Here is a 10,713-nt window from a genome sequence, read left to right as displayed (position 1 = left end):
GGTGTGCCAAATGTCACAACGTAACTGGGTGACTATAAAGGTACATTACAGGTATCTCCGAAAGTGTCTGTTGGGTTGGCACGAATCGAGACTGGGATTTGTCACTCCGTATGACGGAGAGGTATCTCTGGGCCCACTCGGTAATGCATCATCATAATGAGCTCAATGTGATCAAGTGGTTGATCACAGGATCATGCATTACGGTACGAGTAAAGTGACTTGCCGGCAACGAGACTGAACAAGGTATTGGGATACCGACGATCGAGTCTCGGACAAGTAACGTACCGATTGACAAAGGGAATTGTATACGGATTGATTGAATCCTCGACATCGTGGTTCATCCGATGAGATCATCGTGGAGCATGTGGGAGCCAACATGGGTATCCAGATCCCGCTGTTGGTTATTGACCGGAGAGTCGTCTTGGTCATGTCTGCATGTCTCCCGAACCCGTAGGGTCTACACACTTAAGGTTCGGTGATGCTAGGGTTGTTAGGAAGACTTGTATGTGATTACCGAATGTTGTTCGGAGTCCCGGATGAGATCCCGGACGTCACGAGGAGTTCTGGAATGGTCCGGAGGTAAAGATTTATATATGGGAAGTTGTCATATGGTCGCCGGAAAGTTTCGGGGGCATATCGGTATTGTACCGGGGCCACCGGAGGGGTTCCGAGGGTCCACCTCTTCCGGAGGGCCTTATGGGCTGTATGGAGAAGGGAACCAGCCCAAGTGGGCTGGGGCACTACACCCCCCTAGGGCCCATGTGCCTAGGGTTGGGGGAAACCCTAAGGGGGGCGCCCCCTTGCTTGGGGGGCAAGCCCCCCTCCCCTTGGCCGCCCCCCCCCCTCTAGATCTCATCTAGAGGGGGCCGGCCCCCTTCCCCTTTCCCCTATAAATAGAGGGGTGAGGGGAGGGCTGCAGATAACATCCAAGGCGCAGCCCCTCCCCTCCCCAACACCTCTCCTCCTCCATAAGAGCTTGGCGAAGCCCTGCCGGAGTACCACAGCTTCATCACCACCACACCGTCGTGCTGCTGTTGGAGCCCTCTTCCTCAACCTCTCCCTCCTCCTTGCTGGATCAAGGCGCGGGAGACGTCCTCGCTCCGTACGTGTGTTGAACGCGGAGGTGCCGTCCGTTCGGCACTAGGATCTTCGGTGATTTGGATCACGTCGAGTACGACTCCATCAACCCCGTTCTCTTGAACGCTTCCGCTCGTGATCTACAAGGGTATGTAGATGCACTCCTCTCTCCCTCGTTGCTAGATGACTCCATAGATTGATCTTGGTGATGCGTAGAAAATTTTAAAATTCTGCTACGTTCCCCAACAGTGGCATCATGAGCTAGGTCTATGCGTAGTTACTATGCACGAGTAGAACACAAAGTAGTTGTGGGCGTCGATATTGTCAATTTGCTTACCGTTACTAGTCTTATCTTGATTCGGCGGCATCGTGGGATGAAGCGGCCCGGACCAACCTTACACGTACGCTTACGTGAGACCGGTTCCACCGACTGACATGCACTAGTTGCATAAGGTGGCTGGCGGGTGTCTGTCTCTCCCACTTTAGTCGGATCGGATTCGATGAACAGGGTCCTTATGAAGGGTAAATAGAAATTGGCAATTCACATTGTGGTTTTGGCGTAGGTAAGAAACGTTCTTGCTAGAAACCTATAGCAGCCACGTAAAAACTTGCAACAACAATTAGATGACGTCTAACTTGTTTTTGCAGCAAGTGTTTTGTGATGTGATATGGCCAAAAGTTGTGATGAATGATGAATGATATATGTGATGTATGAGATTGATCATGTTCTTGTAATAGGAATCACGACTTGCATGTCGATGAGTATGACAACCGGCAGGAGCCATAGGAGTTGTCTTTATTTATTTATGACCTGCGTGTCAACATAAACGTCATGTAATTACTTTACTTTATTGCTAAATCATTAGCCATAGTAGTAGAAGTAATAGATGACGAGAAAACTTGAAGAAGACACGATGATGGAGATCATGATGATGGAGATCATGGTGTCATGCCGGTGACAACGATGATCATGGAGCCCCGAAGATGGAGATCAAAGGAGCAAATGATATTGGCCATATCATGTCACTATTTGATTGCATGTGATGTTTATCATGTTTTACATCTTATTTGCTTAGAACGATGGTAGCTTAAATAAGATGATCCCTCGTAATAATTTCAAGAAAGTGTTCCCCCTAACTATGCACCGTTGCGAAGGTTCGTTGTTTCGAAGCACCACGTGATGATCGGGTGTGATAGATTCTAACGTTCGAATACAACGGGTGTAAGACAGATTTACACACGCAATACACTTAGGTTGACTTGACGAGCCTAGCATGTACAGACATGGCCTCGGAACAGAAAAGACCGAAAGGTCGAGCATGAGTCGTATAGAAGATACGATCAACATGAAGATGTTCACCGATGTTGACTAGTCCATCTCACGTTATGATCGGACACGGCCTAGTTAACTCGGATCATGTTATACTTAGATGACTGGAGGGATGTCTATCTGAGTGGGAGTTCATTTAATAATTTGATTAGATGAACTTAATTATCATGAACTTAGTCTAAAATCTTTACAACATGTCTTGTAGATCAAATGGCCCACGTTATCCTCAACTTCAACGCGTTCCTAGAGAAAACCAAGCTGAAAGACGATGGCAGAAACTATACGGACTCGGTCCGGAACCTGAGGATCATCCTCATAGCTACCAAGAAAGATTATGTCCTAGAAGCACCGCTAGGTGACGCACCCGTCCCATAGAACCAAGACGTTATGAACGCTTGGCAGACACGTGCTGATGATTACTCCCTCGTTCAGTGCGGCATGCTTTACAGCTTAGAACTGGGGCTCCAAAAGCGTTTTGAGAGACACGGAGCATATGAGATGTTCGAAGAGCTGAAAATGGTTTTTCAAGCTCATGCCCGGGTTGAGAGATATGAAGTCTCCGACAAGTTCTTCAGTTGTAAGATGGAGGAAAATAGTTCTGTCAGTGAGCACATACTCAAAATGTCTGGGTTGCATAACCGCTTGACTCAGCTGGGAGTTAATCTCCCGGATGACGCGGTCATTGACAGAATCCTTCAGTCGCTTCCACTGAGCTACAAGAGCTTTGTGATGAACTTCAATATGCAGGGGATGGAAAAGACCATTCCTGAAGTATTTGCAATGCTGAAATCAGCAGAGGTAGAAGTCAAAAAGGAACATCAAGTGTTGATGGTGAATAAAACCACTAAGTTCAAGAAAGGCAAGGGTAAGAAGAACTTCAAGAAGGACGGCAAGGGAGTTGCCGCGCCCGGTAAGCAAGCTGCCGGGAAGAAGCCAAAGAATGGACCCAAGCCCGAGACTGAGTATTTTTATTGCAAGGGAAGTGGTCACTGGAAGCGGAACTGCCCCAAATACTTAGCGGACAAGAAGGCCGGCATCACGAAAGGTATATGTGATATACATGTAATTGATGTGTACCTTACCAGTACTCGTAGTAGATCCTGGGTATTTGATACCGGTGCGGTTGCTCACATTTGTAACTCAAAGCAGGAGCTGCGGAATAAACGAAGACTGGCGAAGGACAAGGTGACGATGCGCGTCGGGAATGGTTCCAAGGTCGATGTGATCGCCGTCGGCACGCTATCTCTACATTTACCTACGGGATTAGTTTTAAACCTCAATAATTGCTATTTAGTGCCAGCTTTGAGCATGAACATTATATCAGGATCTCATTTAATACGAGATGGCTACTCATTTAAATCCGAGAATAATGGTTGTTCTATTTATATGAGAGATATGTTTTATGGTCATGCTCTGATGGTGAATGGTTTATTCTTAATGAATCTCGAGCGTAATGCTACACATATTCATAGTGTGAATACCAAAATATGTAAGGTTGATAATGATAGTCCCACATACTTGTGGCACTGCCGCCTTGGTCACATAGGTGTCAAACGCATGAAGAAGCTCCATGCAGATGGACTTTTAGAGTCTCTTGATTACGAATCATTTGACACGTGCGAACCATGCCTCATGGGTAAAATGACCAAGACTCCGTTCTCAGGAACAATGGAGCGAGCAACCAACTTATTGGAAATCATACATACTGATGTGTGCGGTCCAATGAGTGTTGAGGCTCGCGGTGGCTATCTTATGTTCTCACCCTCACTGATGACTTGAGTAGATATGGGTATGTCTACTTAATGAAACACAAGTCTGAGACCTTTGATAAGTTCAAGGAATTTCAGAGTGAGGTTGAGAATAAACGTGACAGGAAAATCAAGTTCTTGCGATCAGATCGTGGGGGAGAATACTTGAGCCACGAATTTGGCACACACTTAAGAAAATGTGGAATAGTTTCACAACTCATGCCGCCTGGAACACCTCAGCGTAATGGTGTGTCCGAACGTCGTAATCGCACTCTATTAGATATGGTGCGATCTATGATGTCTCTTACCGATTTACCGCTATCATTTTGGGGCTATGCTTTAGAGACTGCCGCATTCACTTTAAATAGGGCTCCGTCGAAATCCGTTGAGACGACGCCATATGAATTATGGTTTGGGAAGAAACCTAAGCCGTCGTTTCTAAAAATTTGGGGATGCGATGCTTATGTCAAGAAACTTCAACCTGAAAAGCTCGAACCCAAGTCGGAAAAATGTGTCTTCATAGGATACCCTAAAGAAACTGTTGGGTATACCTTCTACCTCAGATCCGAAGGCAAGATCTTTGTTGCCAAGAATGGGTCCTTTCTAGAGAAAGAGTTTCTCTCGAAAGAAATAAGTGGGAGGAAGGTAGAACTTGATGAAGTATTACCTCTTGAACCGGTAAGTGGCGCAGCTCAAGAAAATGTTCCTGAGGTGCCTGCACCGACTAGAGAGGAAGTTGATGATGATGATCATGAAACTTCAGATCAAGTTGCTACTGAATTTCATAGGTCCACAAGGACACGTTCCACACCAGAGTGGTACGGCAACCCTGTCTTGGAAATCATGTTGTTAGACAACGGTGAACCTTTGAACTATGAAGAAGCGATGGCGCGCCCGGATTCCGACAAATGGCTGGAAGCCATGAAATCCGAGATAGGATCCATGTATGAAAACAAAGTATGGACTTTGACTAACTTGCCCGTTGATCGGCGAGCCATAGACAATAAATGGATCTTTAAGAAGAAGACAGACGCGGATGGTAATGTGACCATCTATAAAGCTCGGCTTGTCGCTAAGGGTTATCGACAAGTTCAAGGGGTTGACTACGATGAGACTTTCTCACCCGTAGCGAAGCTGAAGTCCGTCCGAATCATGTTAGCAATTGCCACATTCTATGATTATGAGATATGGCAAATGGACGTCAAAACGACATTCCTTAATGGTTTCCTTAAGGAAGAATTGTATATGATGCAGCCGGAAGGTTTTGTCGATCCTAAGAATGTTGACAAGGTGTGCAAGCTCCAACGCTCGATTTATGGGCTGGTGCAAGCATCTCGGAGTTGGAACATTCGTTTTGATGAGATGATCAAAGCGTTTGGGTTTATGCAGACTTATGGAGAAGCCCGCATTTACAAGAAAGTGAGTGGGAGCTCTGTAGCATTTCTCATATTGTATGTGGATGACATACTGTTGATGGGAAATGATATAGAATTCTTGGAAAGCATAAAGGCCTACTTGAATAAGTGTTTTTCAATGAAGGACCTTGGAGAAGCTGCTTATATATTAGGCATCAAGATCTATAGAGATAGATCGAGACGCCTCAGTGGTCTTTCACAGAGTACATACCTTGATAAGATATTGAAGAAGTTCAAAATGGATCAGTCAAAGAAGGGGTTCTTGCCTGTATTGCAAGGTACGAGATTGAGCACGGCTCAATGCCCGACCACGGCAGAAGATAGAGAAAAGATGAGTGTCGTCCCCTATGCCTCGGCCATAGGGTCTATCATGTATGCTATGCTGTGTACCAGACCTGATGTAAACCTTGCCGTGAGTTTGGTAGGAAGGTACCAAAGTAATCCCAGCATGGAACACTAGACAACGGTCAAGAATATCCTGAAGTACCTGAAAAGGACTAAGGAAATGTTTCTCGTTTATGGAGATGACGAAGAGCTCGTCGTAAAGGGTTACGTCGATGCTAGCTTCGACACAGATCTGGATGACTCTAAGTCACAAACCGGATACGTGTATATTTTGAATGGTGAGGCAGTAAGCTGGTGCAGTTGCAAGCAAAGCATTGTGGCGGGATCTACATGTGAAGCGGAGTACATGGCAGCCTCAGAGGCAGCACAAGAAGCAATCTAGGTGAAGGAGTTCATTACCGACCTAGGAGTCATACCCAATGCGTCGGGCCCCATGACCCTCTTCTGTGACAACACTGGAGCTATTGCCCTTGCCAAGGAGCCCAGGTTTCACAGGAAGACCAGGCATATCAAGCGTCGCTTCAACTCCATTCATGAAAGTGTTCAAAATGGAGACATAGAGATTTGTAAAGTACATACGGACCTGAATGTAGCAGATCCGTTGACTAAACCTCTCCCTAGAGCAAAACATGATCAACACCAGGACTGCATGGGTGTTCGATTCATCACAATGTAACTAGAATATTGACTCTAGTGCAAGTGGGAGACTGTTGGTAATATGCCCTAGAGGCAATAATAAAATGGTTATTATTATATTTCTTTGTTCATGATAATTGTCTATTGTTCATGCTATAATTGTGTTATTCGGAAATCGTAATACATGTGTGAATACATAGACCACAACACGTCCCTAGTGAGCCTCTAGTTGACTAGCTCGTTGATCAAAGGATAGTCATGGTTTCCTGACTATGGACATTAGATGTCATTGATAACGGGATCACATCATTAGGAGAATGATGTGATGGACAAGACCCAATCCTAATCTTAGCTCAAAGATCGTGTAGTTCGTTTGCTGTAGCTTTTCTGAATGTCAAGTATCATTTCTTAGACCATGAGATTGTGCAACTCCCGGATACCGTAGGAGTGCCTTAGGTGTGCCAAACGTCACAACGTAACTGGGTGACTATAAAGGTACATTACAGGTATCTCCGAAAGTGTCTGTTGGGTTGGCACGAATCGAGACTGGGATTTGTCACTCCGTATGACGGAGAGGTATCTCTGGGCCCACTCGGTAATGCATCATCATAATGAGCTCAATGTGATCAAGTGGTTGATCACGGGATCATGCATTACGGTACGAGTAAAGTGACTTGCCGGTAACGAGACTGAACAAGGTATTGGGATACCGACGATCGAGTCTCGGACAAGTAACGTACCGATTGACAAAGGGAATTGTATACGGATTGATTGAATCCTCGACATCGTGGTTCATCCGATGAGATCATCGTGGAGCATGTGGGAGCCAACATGGGTATCCAGATCCCGCTGTTGGTTATTGACCGGAGAGTCGTCTCGGTCATGTCTGCATGTCTCCCGAACCCGTAGGGTCTACACACTTAAGGTTCGGTGATGCTAGGGTTGTTAGGAAGACTTGTATGTGATTACCGAATGTTGTTCGGAGTCCCAGGTGAGATCCCGGACGTCACGAGGAGTTCCGGAATGGTCCGGAGGTAAAGATTTATATATGGGAAGTTGTCATATGGTCGCCGGAAAGTTTTGGGGGCATATCAATATTGTACCGGGGCCACCGGAGGGGTTCCGGGGGTCCACCTCTTCCGGAGGGCCTTATGGGCTGTATGGAGAAGGGAACCAGCCCAAGTGGGCTGGGGCGCCACACCCCCCTAGGGCCCATGCGCCTAGGGTTGGGGGAAACCCTAAGGGGGGCGCCCCCTTGCTTGGGGGGCAAGCCCCCCTCCCCTTGGCCGCCGCCCCCCCCTCTAGATCTCATCTAGAGGGGGCCGGCCCCCTTCCCCTTTCCCCTATAAATAGAGGGGTGAGGGGAGGGCTGCAGATAACATCCAAGGCGCAGCCCCTCCCCTCCCCAACACCTCTCCTCCTCCATAAGAGCTTGGCAAAGCCCTGCCGGAGTACTGCAGCTTCATCACCACCACACCGTCGTGCTGTTGTTGGAGCCCTCTTCCTAAACCTCTCCCTCCTCCTTGCTGGATCAAGGCGCGGGAGACGTGCTCGCTCCGTACGTGTGTTGAACGCGGAGGTGCCGTCCGTTCGGCACTAGGATCTTCGGTGATTTGGATCACGTCGAGTACGACTCCATCAACCCCGTTCTCTTGAACGCTTCCGCTCGTGGTCTACAAGGGTATGTAGATGCACTCCTCTCTCCCTCGTTGCTAGATGACTCCATAGATTGATCTTGGTGATGCGTAGAAAATTTTAAAATTCTGCTACGTTCCCCAACAATATTTCCTTTGGAGTCACATTGTCCTTGTAGACTCTTTACAGCCTACTATTTTGGCTCCATTGGAAATTACTCATCAGTCCCAAACATCGTCGGGATTCACCAATTTCATTTCATCTCACATAGTCTCTTATCATTTAGATAAGCAGACACTTCTCAAAGCTCGAATGAGCGCTTTAAATGAGGTGGGATCAACCTCCATTTGAATTTCACTAACATAGACTTTATAGTAATCATAAGTATCTGATTTTCTCATTCCTTAAGACCATCAGTGTCTCAGGTACTGGCACTTCTTTCATATGGGGATGTTGTTGCTCTGTCATTGCAAGAGGCAAACTAATTCTATAGTCTTTCATTTCCAAGAGGCAATAGGTTTTACAGGGACCTGTATCACAAGATCCATGTTTACTCATTCATCCTTTATAGAGCTAACAACATGTGTTGTATAGGTCATACAACATGCTCCCCCAGATTACTCCATCTTCACTAAAAATGGCGTATCTTTAAACTTTATAATTTGGGTTTATTCTATTAAAACTTTCTTCTTTATGGCACTTTAAGCACCGTCTTATTATTCCTTACTCTTCTTTCGGAACTGTAAAAGATCCAGAAATACAAGTATTTCTTTTCTTTAGGGGTATTAATTTGACCATCGTACTCCCCTAGACGATCACATTCTTCATCACATTATCTAAAGTATAGGGGAGTTTCATTATTCTCAATTTATCTAATATTTCTTTCTCCCCCTCGAAAGTGGCAAGAAATTTTCTACCACGATTTCGAAAACCATTCATAACTTTTGTGAATTGAGGAAACTTCAATTATCTATTTCATTCATCTGATTACTTCATGTGAAATGAGGTTATCTGTTAACTGGTATGTGAGTACCTTTTCCTCATTCCATTTCAGAAACTCAACAGAGTTCTTTATCATTAGTACTTTTGCAAGTCACACTTTCATATCAATCTTATCTTTAGGTTCGTTTCTCACTTTTTATTCTCTTTGGATTTATTGAGTGCTTAATGATCGTTACACATGAGATGTACGGTCGATACTAGGAAATCATAATAGCTACTCCATACTTTTCTCTCAGAGTGGGATACATTAAAACACACATGAGTCATCATATCTTTCTCATGTCATACAGGATAAGTCCTTTGCAAAATTTCTCCTGGCATATAGGATTTTTGACATAATACTATGTCAACTTTACCCAGTTACGCAGGTATTTTTCCAGACTTTTCCCCGCCATGCGGGTTTGTCATAATCAGCTTTTCTCGCTATGCGGGTAATTCCCTATATGGGACATAAATGCCAGAATTGGCTCTTTTGACTGCATATGCAATCATCAAATTCAGAAATAAATCTGAATGCTCTTTGACACACATGCTTGATCTGACGTTGGTCAAATTAAACACGCATGTTGCTTGTTTTATCTCAAATCAAGTTGACTGAAAAATCTTCTTCATAAAGAGCACATGAAAGACATTTGTCAATCAAGACTCTCAATGATATATCAGTTTTGTTTTCTTGGATTAATATCCAAGAATTCTTTTCTTTTGAAGCCATTCTTTAGAGAGAACATACTCCCTCACGTTATGACCTTTCTTGGTCATCTTTCGAGCCACAAGTACCTGGCCATTCGCTTTCACGAATGAAAAGCATGGAAAACTTTTAGTCTGAGAAAACTTAGCCAATAATCAACAATAATGAGCATAAAATAACTCTACGTTGGTCTAGTTAAAAAATATGCACATTAAACCTTTTAAAACTTTCTTTTTATACTCCAAATCACCATTGTGGAAGAATTAGAACAAAACATCATCCTTCTACATTAATTCCATATCACCGTTGGGCGGAAATGGAAATAATGCATATAACTCATAAACAATGTGGTGATAGTATTTCTATTAAACAACTTTGCTAAGAAATAATCATCATCGTCAACTTTATTGCAGGGGAAACAAGAAATGTACATTTCTCTAGTTCAAGAGCATTGCTTCATCTTTAACTGTTCTCTGAAAAATGATCACTTTTATACAAAATTTATCAGAGATTTAAGCTTTGAACATAAGACTCATACAAATATAGTACTATTATCATCAACGTTGGTCAGAAAATAACAATACCATATTGAACTTTAAAACAAATATCTTTCTTTTGTCACAACGGAAACTATTTGAATCTGATTTCACCCATATGGGAAAAACAATTCTAAAGTTCTTCAAATTAAATTTTCCCGTTGGTTCCAATTTAATTTGAAGATAAAACTTTTACTTTGCAGCAGAAAACATGAATACAAAATTCATGAACTTTTTACTTTTCTTTTAAGAGGCATTACTTTTACTTTTCTATTTCTAAACAAAAGTTCTTTGAATAATT

Source organism: Triticum aestivum, chromosome 6A, assembly GCF_018294505.1.
Source record: "Triticum aestivum cultivar Chinese Spring chromosome 6A, IWGSC CS RefSeq v2.1, whole genome shotgun sequence".
Lineage (NCBI taxonomy): Eukaryota > Viridiplantae > Streptophyta > Magnoliopsida > Poales > Poaceae > Triticum > Triticum aestivum.
Note: the sequence above shows the minus strand (reverse complement) of the source record.